Here is an 18,232-nt window from a genome sequence, read left to right as displayed (position 1 = left end):
AGTCCAGTTCACTATTTTTGGGCATTCTTTTGGAAGTCAGTTCTGTGAGGGGTGCCACAATGGTGCCATAATCCCTCACAACCCTCCTATAGTACCAGGGAAGCCAAGGAAGGCCCTCATTTGAGTCTGGGTAGTTGGAGCCACCCAGTCCAGAATGGTCTAGATCTTTGGTTGTAAGGGTTGAACCTGGCCTCCACCAACAAGTTGACCCAAGTATGCAACCTTTCCCTGCCCTATCTGGCACTTGCATGCCTTGATAATGAGGCCTGCACTTCTCAGAGCCTCCGGTACTTTACTAAGGTGGATCAGGTGATCCTGCCAGGTGGAGCTAAAGACAGCAATATTGTGTAGATATGCTGCACTCAAGGATTCCAATCCAGCAAGGGCTTAGTTCACCCTCCTTTGAAAAGTGGCAGGTGCATTTTTCAAACCAAAGAGCATTACAGTGAACTGATAATACCCATCTGGGGTTGAAAATGCAGATATTTCTTTTGCTCCTGGAGTCAGACCTATCGGCCAGTACTCTGATGTGAGATCAAACATAATCAGATACTTGGCTGCTCCCAACCTGTCAATACGTTCATCTGCCTATGGAATTTGGTATGCATCGCTTTTGGTCACAGCATTCATGCCCCAATAGTCCACACAAAACCTCATTTCTTTCTTATCATCCTGGTCATGAGGCTTGGGGATTAAAACAACTGGGCAGGTCCAGGGGCTCTCAGAAGGCTTTAGAACTCCCAATTCCAGCATCATGCTTACTTCAGCTTTGATGCTATCTTTCACATGTTCAGTCTGCCTCTATATTTTATACTCGACAGGTAGTCTTTCATCAGCGTCTACATCATGGATACACCAGCTAGTCTGGAGAGAGGTCAAAAGAAGAGCTCAGCAAACTGAGTTAGGACTTGCCTGCAATCAATCTCCTGATGGGCAGGTAGGGTGTCTGACAAGACCACACCTTCCACTGACCCATCTTTTGGATTGTTGGACAGGTCAGGGACAGGTTCACTCTTTGCTTCCTGATCCTCACATCTGCCATGTCATAGTAGGGTGTAAGGCGGTTGACATGGATGACCCTCTTGGGGTTCCTGTCAGAGCCAGGGTCTACCAGGTAGGTGGCCGCCCCTTTTCTTTCTAGGATAGGGTAGGGTCCACTCCACTTACCTTGCAGAGCCCTAGGAGCCACAGGCCCCAAAACCCACACTACCTGCCCTGGCTGGAACTCAACCATAGCAGCCTTTTGGCATTACCAGAGCTTCTGGAGCTCTAGGCTGGCCTCAAGGTTTTGATTGCTTTTTCCATGTACTCATACATCCTGGAACAAAAGCCAAACCACATAGTCCACTATACCTTAGTAAGGTTCAACAAGAGGTTTCTCCAATCCCTCCTTCACAAGGCACAGTAGTCCCGACAGGAAACCCAAACAGATGCTAAAATAAGGAGGACCCCAGTCCCTTCTGTGGCCCTTCCCAATAGGCAAAACGCAGGCATGGAAGTAAGACATCCCATCCTCTTTTGAGTTTTTCAGGAAGTCCACCAATCATGCCCTTCATGGTTTTGTTAAATCTTTCAACAAGGCCATTATACATAGCTGAGTGGCTTTGGATACACTGACCAGGACTTATGCAGCGGGGGATTGGAGGTCCCACATTTGGACCCCTAATATTATGCTGTTCAATTGCAACACGCAGCTGGATGACTCAACACAGTCCCTAGTGGGTAAATGCAGCTCTTGGCGGGAATGGTGGACGCTGGTTGTCTTCCAGAGCTGTTAATGGAGGAATCAGGTACACCGAGAGATACTCCATATATTGTTCGATAGACGGCCAGAGTATGGCAATGGTTTGTTGTGAGAGTACTTAAGCGCGCACCATTCCATAGGGAGCTCCCAATCTGGATATTAAAACCAATCAGGCAGATGGCACTCAGTATGTCCTTCCAGGCATGGAGGGAGGGGGATGCGAGCAATACGGTAAATTGTACCCAGATGAGACTTATCGCCTTTAAACATGCCCGCAAAGAGTTTGGTCTATGCCAGGGGCAATTTTTACAACATTGTTACAACAATTTTTAGCCTCTGGTATTCCTTACAAGCAGGGTAACAATGCATGTCAATATTTACTCGAACTGGTTGGCAGCAGAGTTGACCTCTGATTTTGAATATTTGCAGGATTTAAGGTACAGGGGTCACTACTGACTGGAGTTACTTAGCAGGATAATAGGTCACAGGGGGGCAATACTGACTGAAGCTGGTTAGTATGATCACTAGTCCCAAGGTGCTAGTAATGACTCAAGTTGGCTAGAATGATAACAGGTCCCAGGGGCCAGTACTAACAGGAGCTGGCTAGTAGGCTTACATACAGGTCCAAGGGGCCACTACTGACTAGAGCAGGCTCAAAGAATAACAGGCCCTAGGGTGGTGGGGGTGCGAGTGGCACCAGTGACCAGAGTTGGCTAGAAGCATTGACAACCTTTGGTACTGATTATATGCAGGATTCCAGGTCACAAGAAGCACTGCTGAATACGGCTGGATAGCAGCAGTGGTGGCCTCTAGGAAGAAGGAATTGAGAAAGCATAACTGGATATACTGGTTTCTTTAATGCCGATAATTAGTTACACATGAATGTCATAACGTGCATTGATATATTACATTACCAAATTACAATATTCTTATATTAATTTGATGCGTCTGTTCGCCTTAATATGCCTGCAAAGTTACATGTTTCCATTAGGGCTCAGAACCATTTTATTTAGTGATGTCCATCTGCACACTTTCCTGCATCTTGTAGTAAATTGAATATTGGCAAACAGAAGTGTTATTTCCAGAAACAGTGAATTCTGCAGCTTGTCTGTGTATCTTGTATCTGCACCTCACGGACTCCTCACATTCTTCTCGAGAGAAGATCCTGCCTCCTACTCGTTAGTGTCGTTTCAGTAACTGTTTCTATCACATGTTCATGTTTCATTGACTTGTATTAGGAGAAAAGTGTATAAAAATGCATTGTGTAGCATTAGCATTATTTACTCCAATTGGCTTGAGGGTGGATGCTCTCGTCCATTGTAAAGACAATTGTCACTTGTTAGTTTGCTTGGCCTTTTGCTATTATTGCATTAAATGTATGATAGATTTGTTGTCCTCCCGGTGTGTTTTATTTTATTTTACATATGACAAGAGATGACGAGGAAAATGACAGTCCAGTATACACATTCTTCATATAAATCAACTCACAGTATACTGTTCTGGAGGTTCAGTCTCACAGACATTATCTCTAACTGAACGCAGGCACCCTAGGAAGCATGTGCTTTTCAAACCAGTTGCCCTCTGATGCGGCATCCTCGCTATTAGATACGTCAAAATGTCCTGAATTTTAGGAGGGTTACCGTCTCTAGTGCACTCTTTTAGGCAGTGCTCACCTGTGTGGTAAGATGTTAATAGGCACCTTATCACCTATGCCCAGTGCAGGGCTTGAGTTACAGAGCTCCTTGCACTGTGGAGAAGATTAGGTCACATTTACCCGTTTTCCCAAATTTGGTCCTGATAAAATGCCAACAGATTGCTCCATGAATACACAAGGCATGGAAAAAGTTGACCTGAAGTATAGACCCCAGCCTACCAGCAGGTCCATAGGTGAGCGACACTTTCACACAGTGATAGGGGCCATTAGTTCCTCAATTTCTCTGCCACTGTTTTTAATCTCAACATGGACCAGGAAGATCACAATAACTATATTGCGGCAACTGGTCGATAGTTGATCTTATATTCAGACTTTCACCAATCTCACATCTTATGACTCAACATCCTCATGCTCATCCGGCGTACTTATTAAAAGATCTCCGACAAAGTGCCCTCTTGTGGTGCCCGCCAGGCATTGTAGCGCCGGCCTGGTGCGGAGTATGGCCCAGTGATGAATCATGTCACCTTCAGGTGAGTGAACGCAACTTGTCTTAAGAGCACATGCTTCCTAGGGTGACTGCGTTCAGTTACAGATAATGTCTCTGGGACTGAACCTCCGGAACAGAATACTGTGATTTGATTGTGTTTTATTTTAACAAATGTACATCGCAGATATTGGCGCTTGCGTGTTTCACAAAAAGGATCGGATACCTGCCTCACAGCGCACTTCTTACAGACGAGTATCGGGTTATCATGTTGCTGCTACAAGGTCCTTACCTGTGCGAGTTATCGGGATCGATGCAGGGGGCAGACCCAAACCAGCCACACGTGGAGATCAATGACAAATACTGAAGAATTAACAGAGCTTCCAAGCTGGTGACCATTACTTAATTGACCTTGAAAATAAAAGACACGTTTTTAGTATTCTGGTGACTCATGACCATAAAAAACAAAGGTTATAAATTCAATATTGTGCCAAATACTTAAAAAATGGAACTGGATGTGCTGAATCGGATGTTGCCCAAGGTCCCGCGGGACACCTTCCACCACTATTTCTTATGGGACTTGTAGTTTTGTTTTTCTCATTAAAAGGATGGGATCTAAAGTCCCAGTGTTCTGAACGATGTTGGCCAAAATCAGAGGCCTGACGGAGGATTAAGCACGACACTGCCCAGCTTAGCAGTGAGATGAATGACAGTTCCCCAGCCCTTCCATTCTTTGACAGAGGCTCGTCGGCCATTCCTATTTTTTTTAAACGACAAAGAAACCTTTATTGCAGCTTGTGTCACTGAAGAGATAAAACCCCTAGGCGAGTTTAACTTCTGACAAACATGAACAATCAAGAACATGAGCTTCTGGTAAACCATCAAGCACCCAATCAGAATCAGCCGCCCTTCACACCCAGGAATTCTTGAGGCTTTGGAGAGGATGAATTGCACGTGGTATAAGAGGAACACTACATCGACTCAAAGCTCACTTCTCAGGGATGGACTGAAATGCCAGCCTCATGGCACACTTAGCCAGCTCTTCACCTCCTCCTCCTCAAACTGTTGACCAGCTATCAGGGCAAAAGAGCCAGCAGCAAAGCATCGCTGGCTTGGTTCCACACCGGAGTAGGCAAGGTGGTCCACGCCATACTCCTCCAAGTCAGCAAGCACTCTGGTCGAGCCACTCCTAGCCCCACATGAATGTTCCCCATCACAACTATTTTAATGGTACAAAGTTATGTTTGTGCAAAATGTATGGGTCATAAAGTGAAAGGGTTTACTTTGAAGTGCTGAAAGAGAAATCATGAAGTTTTTCAATATTTCTGAGTCTGCCCCAGTACACAGGAGCATTATTTCTCTACAGCAGCAAATCATGTATGTGCCCTGTAGAAAGCATGTTTGGATGAAACATGGAATGCATTGCAGCCAGCAATCTGTGCAACATCATAGCAGAGTGCAAGATAACTTGTGTTATTATTCCAGCAGAACGAAATGCCATTCCTAATGTGTACGTCATTTTAAAGACAGTGCCAGGAAAATGTATGGTCAGTGTTGTTCTTCTGCCAGATAAAAGACTATCACCATTAATGTGCCAGGAAATAAAATACTATGAGAAATCCTACTTGGTGGCAGGGTGCTGCCTGCCACTATATTGCAGGTTTCTTCCAACATAATCTGATTTATAAATACATACTCCAGGGTGCTGCCAGCTATGGGGTCTGCACACAGCAGTCTTGAGCCACTCCGGAAGGAGGTAAGCTCTTCATTTCATCTTAAGCCCTTAGGTTACAGTCACAGCCTGATAGATGCGGAGAACTTTATCCTCGCTCTAACTGCGCCGAACAGATAGATGTAGCCCATCATAGACTGTGGTGTGTGCTGGGTGATGCCTGGCATCTTATTATCGTTGGCGGGAGGATGAAGCTCTGATAGGAGCTACTACAAGAAGAGCAGAGAAACAGGACCACAGATCTCCACAGAGCGACAAGTGCCCAGACGCTGAAGACAGAACTCTCGAACAGCAAACCTCCTGCGCCCTGGCGATTCTCCAGGGTAAGCAAATGATGGCAATGAAATGCAAACTGCAGCATTAAGGTCACACACTACAACATCTTTCCTTTTAAACCAATGGTAACAGCCTATGATAAAAAACTAAACAAAAAGCTACAAAACTAGAAAATGCATTTCCAAATGCTGCAAAAGAGGAACAGTTAATACAAATGAAAAATATTAAACTTTGTTGGTACCTTAGTAATGTGCTTACTTCTTGGCTTCATTCCATCTGCAGCAATAAGGCTCTGAAAGGAGAAATTACTGCTGTGAGTCTCAGGGTCTTCAGTGTTACTGGTCTCAGTCATGAAGACTGCGGCGTCGGAATATAACTTTTTCTTATTTAGCTTTATAGTTCCACCAGTCGCGCCATCGCTTTTAGCAGACACGCTACTGTCAGCAGCATCATAACTTCAGGCAGACCAGCAATTAGGATATCACCACTCACATTGGGTGAATATTCAACAAGTACGGTCTCGGGTTACCAAGTAGAACAAAAGAATCGCGTCTCATAACCATACCCAGAGCCACAGTTAGATCTGCCGCCACTTGAGCACACCCAAACATCTCCACACTTAAGCACCAGTCCCAGGGGAGACCATCTGTGATGTCCTTGTTAACTTGCACCACTCCTGGGTCAGCACAAGCAGCATCATGGACAGCATCTAACACCGCTACCACAAACATTCATGAACATCCAAATCCTCGTCACCCAAACTACCCAAAAATGGCTTTCTAGATAAGCAGCCAGCCCTGTAGTTTCTGTCTCTGTGTACTAATTTGATGTCAAAGTTGTAATTTTAAAAACGGTCTTAGCAACATTACAGGGGCCTTTCTGACGCCATTAGCATTAAGGTTTCAAACCAAAGGGCTGTGGTTTGTGAACTTCACAAGATGCATGCCCCCAGACCTCTTCTGGACAATAAAAACTGGTGAAACCATTCAGAGGAATTGGTGACATCATAAATCATGTAAGAGGGCAGTAAGCTCACTCCGTACCCTCAGAAAAACAGAGCGAACTCTATGAATGAGAGGTATTGCCTGAGCTTTAAGTTTGATACAATGCTCAAACCATTCACTGCTCCCACTCGGTAAACATCAGGAGAATATAGTAAAGTTTTCTTAATGTCATTGGCATCAAAATCTACATTAGATACAGGCATGTCACTCAACACCGCTGGATTATCAGGACCAGGCCTCATAGCAAAGCCCAACTTAGTCGGATTCTGCACCCCATCCCATCCCTTCCATTGATAGTTACATACATTTTTGAGGGAAGCATTTTACCAAAGGATTCCAGCAGACTAACAAAGTAATCCAGTCTATATCGATATCCTGCTCACTGCTTTGGGATCTCTATTGGAGCTGGTCAGCTGTTTCTCACATCTCTCCTTTTCTCAAAGGCTACATCACACCAAATCTTGACGGGTAGTCCTGAATACGCCATTCCATTTAACAACCCCATACCAGCATGAACCATACACAAGGGACACTTTACCAGTCGCATGAAGGTGGAACGAACTATGGAATCAAGTTATTCCCTCTGGGGACATTCTTCCTCATGAACATAAATTGTGCCAACTTTTACAGTAGTGCATACACTCACGCTGCTTGAAAATGCCCCAACACTGCAACATTTCCTTGGTCCGGGCATTTCCCATTACTTCTCAAGTGTGCCTTAAACCCACAACTGTAGCAACAGCCATGATGAGCTTTCTGAGCCCAATTCCCATTTGTTCTGTCTCTGGCGTTCACAGAACAACCCAGAGCAGTCCCAAGAATGCGACTCACTGGTGATGTGCCCTCCTCAGAGGTCAGTGCCTTAGATGAAAGCGTGGAGCGCTCTATGCTTCTAGGAATATTCACCACTCGGGGAGAGTTGGGTTCCTGCAGCTCAGTAATCTCTCCTGCAACTTCTTAGAGAAAAAGTTAAACACAGGCTTGTCTCTGCTATATACATCAACTCTGTTCTCAAATTTGCTTGGGGTTGTCAAAATGCAGAGCTGCAATATATTCCGCCACACTTTCCTGACTACCTTGTTTTAAAAAGTTGTGACATTCAAGCGTGATGCTTGGGTCATCTCCAAACTGAATTTTTTTAGAGGCTCTGTTGCCGCACGATACACGTCCCATATTCCACTTTGTCTACAGGGTGCTTGAACCCCGGTAGGTTATCAACTGCCTATTTGCAAGAAATTGAATTATTATTTGTGGTGAAAGAGGAAAAATCACAACCCCTGTCAGAGTGAATTTTCAACACCATTAAAAGTAACCTGGAGTCAACCCCCTGGTACCTAAGGCACGGAACAGGTAGGCTTAACTTAGGGTAATATGTAAAATATGTATGCAGAAACCAAAACAGTAAAAGTAAAAATGCAAAACAATAATAAACCTAAACCGAAATAGAAAAATAAAGTAAAATGTAATGAACAAAATGACACTAAAATGACAAAACCCAATAAGCGGGATCGGAGATATAAACTTGTCGCATGGTCGCTGGAGAGGAGGAGGGGGCGGACCTCAGACATAACTCTCGTCACCGCCTTCCAAAAGTCACTGATGTATTTACATTCCCAAATGATATGAAAGAAGGAGCCAATTTCACCACATTCCCTAGCACAATATTTAGACATACCCTGCCCCAGTCGATGCAGTAGTGTTATAGAGGCATATGACCTGTGGAGTATACGTAGTTGAATCAAACGGAATCTGGCCCTTATGGCTACCTCCCGTGGGCTCTGTGCTGCCTCTTCCCAGTCGTTATCTCTAACAGGCCCACTTCTCCTATCCAGGCCACCCTCAAGGGGTCTACCGGGTTAGAAGAGATGCACATTATTTCCTTGTATGTCAATGAGGTGGTCTTTACCACCATTGGGTTCATCAATAGTCTATCTGTAATCAGGTAGGGTCTCCCCCTCTCTAAGATATTGGTGTAGGGCGTGACTTAGTTGCATATGTTTATATCCTTTAGTGTCAACCATTTCATATTCACTTTTTAGCTCTTCGAAAGTGAGCGGTTTCTGTCCTCTCCATAGGTCTTCCAACCTTTCGATTCCCAGCAATTCCCATTTTTTAAAGGTCCCTCTCAGGCCCCTCACCTCTACCAACTGATCGCTATCCCAAGGTGGAGATCTTCCTGTCCCAACCAGTGTGTTTTGACGCTTCCCTCCAAACTCGAACCACCGTCTCTGTATGTGGGGGAAGCCGTTTTTCCCTACTTCTGCAGTATCGCGGTGCTAAATATCCCCTTTCCCCCACAGCCCAGTGGTCTGCCCCGAAGGCCGGGTCTCCACGATCAGTAAATGCCCAGTCAGTCACCACTGTCAACTGTGAGGCCCAGTAGTATTTGCACTCCTTCATAAACTCTCCTTTGGAGCTTACAGAGAGCTATTCCAGAACTGCCTCCATCCCAGAGGATTTTTTGCAGCTCACTATATCTTGCAACAATTCTTGGGTATCTTGTATGGGGTATTGTGTAAAACATATAGTAACCTGGTCAGTGACATCATTTTGAAAATGACCGCCCTACCCATCGGACACCGGTAGTTTCTTCCAGTGTTCCATGTCGTTGCCCAGCAGCTGTTATTTGGGGATCTAAATTGTCTGATAGGAAATCTTCCTCTGTGGATATCTGAATACCCAAGTATGTGAACCTTGTTTTAACTATTAGTGGGGTGGTATCTACCAATCACCGAAGGACCGTACCTGCCAATTTGAAGATGAGGCACTTAGTCCAATTTATTGTGTATCTCGAATAACTACTGAATAATTGGAATATATGGAGCACCCTATGCACTGACCTATATGGGTGGACCATGTAGAGGAGTATGTCATCAGCGTATAAGGATATTCTGTCCTCCCACTCTCCCCCTCCTGGAACTCCTTGTATTACTGGGACGTTACGGACCCATGTGGCTAAGGGCTCCAATGTCAGGGCAAAGATCATCAACGAGAGCAGAAATCCCTGACATGTACCCTTACTAGCGGGAAGAAGCAAGACACCTCTCCGTTAACTCTCACCCTTGCCGGGGGGTCTTTTTAAAGGAGTTTCACAGAAGTTGGGTCCAAAGCCTAGCCTTTCCAGGGTGGCAAATATGAATTGCCATTCAATACTATTGAGCCGTGTGCCCCGATGAGGTATAAACCCTGACTGATCCGGATGGACCACTGTGGAATTGAATGCCCGTAGTCTGGTTGCTAGTATCTTCACCAGCACCTTTGCCTCTGTGTTTAGCAAGGATATCGGCCTATACGACCACACTCGACCGGCGATTTACCTTTTTTGGGGATCACCACTATCGTGGCTGTGCGTTGGTCCCGGGGGAGTTCCCCTTTTTCCCTTGACTCAAGGTACATATTTAAAAGATGGGGAGCAACTTTACTTGCTACACTCTTGTACAGTTCTCAAGTTTTTCAGCTTCTCTATTTTGTTCTTTTCTATGACTCCCTATTTGTGCCTGGGCGTATCCTCTGATCACGGTCTTGTAAGCCTCCCACAAAGTGGAGGCCGATTTCAGCGAGCCCTCATTGTCTTGAAAGTATTGTGTATTACGTATCTGTACCTTTTGCACGAACTGCTTCTTTCTGAAGTGCCATGGGTCTATTCTCGGTAGCAGTGTAGTGTTTCTCGTTGGTCCCTTTAACTGCACTGTGACTGGGGAGTGGTCGGATATAGCACGTGCTTTGTGTGTGGTCTCCTAAAACTGTCCCACCTGTGATGTGAATGTGAAGATGTAGTCTAGTCTGGAGTGGCTTTTATGTGCCGCGGCGGTATGTGTGTACTGCCGACTCGATGGATTATGAGCCCACCACTGGTCAATCATGCCATCGCTGCTATAAATCCCTGTAGTGGTTCACTTCAGAGTGTCCCCATTGCCTCTGTCAGTCTATCTAACTGCAGGTCCATGACTGCATTCATATCACCCCCAAGAATGGGCGTGCCTATGGGCAACTCAAGTATGGTGTTTCCCAGCAGTGTAAGGGTATCACTATGCAGCCTCGGAGGAATATATACCGAGCAAAGGTTCAGAGTTTTCCCTTCCCAAGTGCCTGTGATTGCTGCATACTGTCCTAGCTTGTCGAGCCAACACCTATTCACTATCAGTGAGACAGATGCCTTAATTAGAATCCCTGCTCCCCTTGAGCCTGAGGTATACCCTGCGTGCATGTGCAACTTGTACCCATATCTATCTATTGCTTTTCAGTGATTGCCTCTTAGGTGGGTCTCCTGGAGCAGCACCATGCCTGGGCCATGCCTATGAAGGTAGTGGTGCACCAGCGTTCGCTTCACCTTACTACCCAAACCATTGACATTCCACGTCAAAATTGTAAGTGCCATCATGGAGAGTTGATCATGTTATGGTGGGTGAGAACTCTCAACCTCTCGCGCCCCCAGCTGATTAAGTGCATCACCTCAGCGCCCTGTGTCCACCTCCATGGAATCGTTTCATGTGTCTGATAGCTCTCATCGATGTGCCCTCCTGTATTACTGTTTTTCTTCGCTCAGAGCATAAAAATAATAACTACTGTAACAATCACACCCACTTGATGGGTTTCTATCCCTCTAACTTGCACCCCCATACCTTGCTTCCCTGCTTGACCGGTCTAAAACTACCCTCCTCCTCAACCTGCAGAGAGCCTGTCGCCCCATAGAACTTGCTTAATGCTAGGGTAGGCTGGAGTCTCTCATCTGTTCCTTTTTAAATTAAATGTTTTAAGAGTTACCACTTTAATCCAAGCAAGATGGCTTCAGGTGTGCCATACGTTTATCATAAGTAGGACTGTTAGCGCTCTAGTTGTTCTTTGGAACACTCTGGGAAGCTGCAGTAGAACACAAAGGAATCAACTGACAGTCTCTGCCCTTGTTGGATGTACATGTTTTACTGAGAACGTCAGACTTCATTCTCACATGACTGAGAAAGATAATGTGAATTTACAGAAAATAAGCTCTCAGTTTAGCTTATAGATCACCTTCCAAACCTCTGTGGGAAAAGCATGAGAAAATAGTTTTCTCTCAATCATGATATCCCAGCAGAAGGCTTTTTCACATGGTGAAATCACCTTAGAACATACCACAATTCCTAAAATGAGTATGGTACCATCAACAAATGATTTATAATGTAACTAAAGTCTTAAAACCTTCTATTAACTGCAATGCTTTTTAATGAGGTGCTATCATGTATATTGGTCCCATGATGGCTGCCAACACTTCTTGGATGAAGTGCTGACAGCCAATCAGATCTCAGGATGAGATATATGTGGGCGGAGCCTAACCACACATATGATTTTACTTTTGATTTTCTCAGGAACTACTGAACAGATTGACACCAGACCTGCAAAAGGCACTTCCCTGAGCTGAGGACTACCTCTCTGCTAAATTTCAAGTAATTCTGTTCAGCCGTTCGGGCTGTACCTTGGACTAAAGGTCCCTATGGAAAATTGCATGGGGAAAACGCGTTTTGGGACTCCCCTTTTTTCTCAGCCCCCGCTTGACGAATCCCCCCCGAGACTTTCAGGGTAGGAGCGGAGCGGAGCGTCCCACCTATTTTGAAAATTTCGCGAAGATTCGTCAACCGGCGCCAAAGTTATTCCAAATAGAATGTTGCGGATTTCCTATGGAAACACGGTCCTAACTATAACTATCTACTGGCGACCGCCAGTAGATAATATATATATATATATATATTTATTCACTAAGAAACCAGAGACTTCAGGGACGTTGTAGAAAGAAATTAGCATTTAAAAAACCTTTGAAATTCACTGTAAAAACCATAGGTTTTAGGGACGTTATAGTTAGTTTGACATTTCACTCGTATAAAAGCAGAGCAATTTGGCCGATATAGTTAGTAGAGCTAACTATAACTCGCGCCCCCGCAATGCGCTGATCATGACGTCACATATTACATCACTTATAACATGCTCAGTGACATCACTGAGGGCCGCAGCAATGATGCCGGTCTTAATCAAAGTTGGCCCCTGGTAGGTGAGACTTCCTCCTCCGCATGGATGCCCTGGCTGCAGCTATAATGCCAGTCTTTATTCGCAGGCGGGTGCCGCCCATTGTCTCACGAAGGTCCCGGGCCGCAGCAGTGATGCCGGTCTTCACACTCCGTAGGCAGGCCCCTGGGAGAACACTCACCCGCCTTTCACCTTTGGTCAGTGGTCAGGGCCCGCATTGGTGATTTTAATCCACTGCCTCTCTTGTCACGATCACCCCCTGCCCAACCTTGTGCTCACGCCAGATGCCCTATGAGCACTCTCCTCAAGCTGCCCTGGGTTGCGGCGGCAACTCTGCTGATCTTCTTCTTTGGCAAACGTACGGCTTCATGTCTCCGCGGTGATAGTCACAAAATGGTACAGGCCATAGTTGTCCCCGCCTTTAATAGGGTTACATAACCAGGGGTGCATTTTCAAATCCTGCCAGAGGACCTGCATTGCGCTGCCTGTTGTGTGTGTGCGAGTGAAGCTTGCACTGCTGTGTGTGTGTGTGTGTGAACCTTGCACTGCTGTGTATGTGAAGCTTGCCCTGCTGTGTGTGTGTGTGTGTGAACCTTGCACTGCTGTGTGTGTGAAGCTTGCCCTGCTGCTACCTATACTGCATTCAGTCAGTGTCTCTGCGAGGGAACCCGCATTACGCTGCCTGTTGTGTGTGTGAGTGAAGCTTGCACTGCTGTGTGTTACTGTGTGTGTGTGTGTGTGTGAAGCTTGCACTGCTGGGTGTGCAGCTTGCACTGCTGTGTGTGAAGCTTGCACTGTTGCTGCCCATACTGCATTCAGTCAGTGCCTCTGCGAGGGAACCTGCATTGTGCTGCCTGTTGTGTGTGTGAGTGAATCTTGCACAGCTGTGTGTGTGTGTTTGTGAAGCTTGCACTGCTGGGTGTGCAGCTTACACTACTGTGGGTGTGTGTGTGTGAAGCGTGCATTGCTGCTGCCCATACTGCATTCAGTCAGTGTCTGCAAGGGAACCTGCATTGCGCTGCCTTTTGTGTGTGTGAGTGAAGCTTGCGCTGCTGTGTGTTACTGTGTGTGTGTGTGTGTGTGTGTGTGTGTAGCTTGCACTGCTGGGTGTGCAGCTTACACTACTGTGGGTGTGTGTGTGTGAAGCGTGCATTGCTGCTGCCCATACTGCATTCAGTCAGTGTCTGCGAGGGAACCTGCATAGCGCTGCCTATTGTATGTGTGTGTGTGAGTGAAGCTTGCATTGCTGTGTGTGTGAAGCTTGCACTGCTGGGTGTGCAGCTTGCACTGCTGGGTGTGCAGCTTGCACTGTTGGGTGTGCAGCTTGCACTGCTGCTGCCCATACTGCATTCAGTCAGTGTCTCTGCGTATATAGTATACAGTGCTAATGCACTTTTTAAAAAAGTGCATTAGCTCTGGCTGCTTCATGTGTCCATAAATGTTTCCTGAAGCAGGCATGTATTCCTGAATCACAATGCATGACCTAGTGTGCAGTAATTGTATCGCTCTTCAATCCGTGGCAGCACATCACCCAGGATAATGTGCTGCATGGCTAAAGGCTTAGAAGGTCCCAAAGGCGAGACCTATTGGCTATGCCAATGCTTGTTTAAATGGTGCAAATCCGTTCAGTAGCTACTGAGAAATGTAAAAAATTAGAAATATCGATATCTGAGCACCGAGGAGGATTCATGAACCCTCCCGGGTACGCGCTTCACTCTGATTGGCTGCCAACACTCCAAACCAGGCAGTGTTGGCAGCCATCTTGTGACTTGGTAACAGAGTCACAAGAAAAAGGGTGTAAAAAATAGGAAAAACAAGAAAAGGGGGCAGGGTAGAAACACCCTGACACCCTAGGCCTGCTCAGGGGTTCCCACAAAGACCCCCAAGCCCAAAAAAAGCATTACAAAAAATAAAAATAAAAATTTTAAAAATCCGAACAATTCATGCCAGGTGTGCGAATCCTGCCAAGAATTTTTTTTTAAACTAAGTGCAGGAGTTATCAGTAAGACCCCGGGTGGGCCAGGTCCCGGGGGTAATGCCCAGTTAATTAGCGGGGGCCCCCGCAGCCCTGGGGACCACCACCTCCCCAGGGCTATGCTAATTAAATGCGGGGAGCAAGCGCCTCCCACCCCCGCAGCCCAGGGGACAGCCACCTCCCCGGGACTTGTTTAATAAGATGTGGGGGGTCTCCCAGCCCCCCCCAGTCTCGGGGACTGCCACTTCCCCTGAGCTTTATTTAATTATGCCCGGGGCACGCAGTCCCCCCGCTGCCCCGGGGACCTCCACCTCCCCGGGGCTTGAAATAAATTAAAGTGGGGGGGCTCCTGGCCCTCCCCACACTGCCCCGGGTACCACCACCTCCCCGGGGCACACATTTTATTTAAGGGCGGAGGGGGGCCTCGCAGCCCCCCCCAAGCCCCGGGGACCGCCACCTGCCCGTGGCATCAATAATTAAAATTTGTGTGGGGGGGATCCTGCCCCTACCCACACTGCCCCGGGGACCGCCACCTCCCTGGAGCTTTGTACTCGTTGGGAGGGGGGCTGCGTGCCCTCCCCTTCTGGAGCCCTTGATGGCACTGGGGACCACCACCCCCCAGGGCCAGCTACAATGTCTCCCGCCCTGCCATAGCAAACTATGCTTTGCTTCTTGGAAGCGAGAGCAGGAAACCTGCTCTCGCTACCAAGAAGCAAAGCAGAACTGCTTTTGGGCAAGGGGAGCTGCATGTTAGCAGCTCCCTTTGCCCAAAAGCAATGCCGGCTCCCGCAGGAGGCGAGGAACCGGCAGGGACTGTGGGGGCATTGGGGATTCTCCCCACAGTCTACAACTTGAGGGCTGACCCCGGAGGATGGGGTCCATGGGGCCAGAAGTGGCACGGGAGGGGGGCCACGTGGCCCCCCTCCCTTTTAATTTATTTATTTATTTTAATGGAAGACCAGCCCCGGGGGATTGGGTCCCCGGGGCCATAATTGGCCATAGGAGAAGGGCCATGCGGCACCCCTCCACAAAAAATTCCAGGCTGGCCAGGTCCCAGGGGATGGGGTCCCCGGGGCCAGAGGTGGCCCAGGAGAGTGGCGCCACGCAACCCCCCACCTGGCAAAAAAATTTAAAACGAGGCCAGGCCCTGGGGATTGGATCCCAGGGGTCTGAAGTGGCCCAGGGGAGGGGTGCCACGCAGCCCCCCTCCCTACAAAAAAGAAAAACAAGGCCAGGCCCCGGGGGATGGGGTCCCCGGGACCAATAGTGGCCCTGGGAAGGGGGGCCACGCTCAGGCCCTGGGGGATGGGGTCCTCAGGGGATGGGGTCCCCAGGGCCCAAAAAATTTTAAGAGAAGGGGGCCACACAGCTCCCTAAAAAACGAAAAAGAAAACTGAAGCCTGTATCTCGCCGGAGGCCCTGCCCGCTCCCTACACCACTCTGAAAACGCACCTCCTGGTGCGTTTTGGGCTGGGGGATGAAGTCCCCTAGCATCTTATGGGCCCTTAGGGGCCAACTAGCCCACTAGGTACCTCCAGTAAGCCCCACACAGTGGGACTGCTGAGAGGTGGCAGAGGACACACCCTTTTTTACACCGCTCTGCAAACGCGCCTCTTGGCGCGTTGCTGATGGGGCAATGAGGTCCTGTTGTGTCCTGAGGAACTCAGGACTAGAGTGGACTTCATCCCCCGAGCAGCAGTGCGCCAGGAGTCGCTTTTGCAGAATGGTGTAAAAAGGTGGCGTGGCCTTTGAACACTCTCAGCAATCCAGCTGTATGGTGCTTACTGGAGGTAACAGGAGGGCTAGTTGGCTCCCAGGGACCCACAGGAGGAAATGGGACTTCATCCCCCAACCAAGAGCTCGCCAGGAGGCGCATTTGCAGAGTGGTGGAGAATGGGGGCGTGGCCTGTGTCCACCTCTCAGCAATCCCACTGTGTGGGGCTTACTGGAGGTAAGAGGTAGGCTAGTAGTGGGCAAAGGGGGCATGGCCTGCTATGAAAACTTAGCAATCCTGCTGTATGGGACTTACTGGAGGTAATAGGAGGGGGGTAATTGGCCATCCAAGGTTGTACTTGGGGGCCAACTGCCCCATCTATTACCTCCAGTAAGTCCCACACAGTGGGATTGCTAAAACGTCTTTGGAGGCCACGCCCCCCTTTCTCCACCACTCTGAAAATGCATCTCCTAGCAGACTATGGGGTGGGGGATGAAGTCTATTTTACTCCTGAGGGACTTTGGGGGCCAAGAACCTCTCATGGTACCTCAAGCAAGTCATACGTAGTGGAATTAGTGAGCCCTGGTCGGAGGCCCAGCACCCTTTCTCCACTACTCTACAAACACATCTACTAGTTAAAGAAGTGTTTGCAATGTAATAGGTTTTGCATTTGCGAGAGAGTTAGAGCTATTGGCGTTGTAAATGTAAACGTTTTTTACTAATGTTTTTTGGAGTGGAGTGGAGTGGATGTACATTGTGTGTAGTAGAATTAAGGGGATAAATTGTGCAGTGAAATTATGTGGATAGAAAGTATGTTGTATTTAGTGTGTAGAAATTATGTAGACTGGGATTATGTGTTATGGAGAGTAATTATGTGGTATGGTAGTCTTTGTTGTGAAGTGGTAACCTCAGGTTTAGTCTTCCGTTGAGCAGGGCCACTGGAATTATGCAACTGGCTGCACTGACTTTCGCACAAGTATACATTTTCCGCATTAGCCACATAATCCATCATCTGCTCCCTAATCTGCAGATTTGAACAAAAAAAGCCTTGTTTCTAGCTCAAACGTTACCAAAAATGCCGCGACATGTGTTTCAGTGCCCTTTGCAAACCTAGAACATATTGCTAAATGTGGGTGTTAAATTGGTACTAATGGTGTGCAATCCACTCTTGCTTCCTTCTGCGCCTTTCTTGCCTCTTTCTGCATTTCTGTTGCTTCTTTCTGCACCTCTGTTGCTTCTTTCTGCACCCCTCTTGCCTCTTTCTGTACCCCTCTTGCCTCTTTGTGCACCTCTCCTACCTCTTTCTGCACCTCTAACGGTTCTTTCTGCACCTTACTTGCTTCTTTCTGTACCCCTCTTGCGTCTTTCTACGCCCATCTTCCCTCTTTCTTCACCATTCTTGTCTCTTTCAGCACCTCTGTTGCTTCTTTCTGCACTTCTCTTACTTCTTTCTGCACCCCTCTTGCCTCTTTCTGTACCCCTCTTGCCTCTTTCTGTACCCCTCTTGCCTCTTTGTGCACCTCTCCTACCTCTTTCTGCACCTCTAACGGTTCTTTCTGCACTGCTATTGCTTCGTTCTGCATCTCTTTTGCAAATTTCTGCATCTCACGTGGTTCTTTCTGCACTGCTCTTGCTTCTTTCTGCACCTCTTT

The 18,232-nt window shown here is 47.4% G+C and overlaps 1 protein-coding gene across 5 annotated transcripts in view; it reads right to left on the bottom strand.

Moving 5' to 3' along the window:
- LOC146839052 (uncharacterized) overlaps nucleotides 1-18,232 on the bottom strand; it is a 63,361-nt gene that overhangs the window by 29,700 nt on the left and 15,429 nt on the right. For all 5 annotated transcript variants that reach the window (XM_085603065.1, XM_085603064.1, XM_085603066.1 and 2 more), the window contains 2 exons: nucleotides 6,132-6,182; nucleotides 4,175-4,293 (listed from right to left, as the gene is read on the bottom strand). The gene's annotated coding sequence lies outside the window, so the exon portion shown is untranslated. The remainder of the gene's footprint in view (nucleotides 1-4,174; nucleotides 4,294-6,131; nucleotides 6,183-18,232) is intronic.

This window comes from Triturus cristatus, chromosome 4_2 (assembly GCF_964204655.1).
Source record: "Triturus cristatus chromosome 4_2, aTriCri1.1, whole genome shotgun sequence".
NCBI classification, from domain to species: Eukaryota; Metazoa; Chordata; class Amphibia; order Caudata; family Salamandridae; genus Triturus; species Triturus cristatus.
The sequence above is the reverse complement of the archived record's forward strand: the minus strand, read 5'-3'. Positions and strand labels throughout refer to the sequence as shown.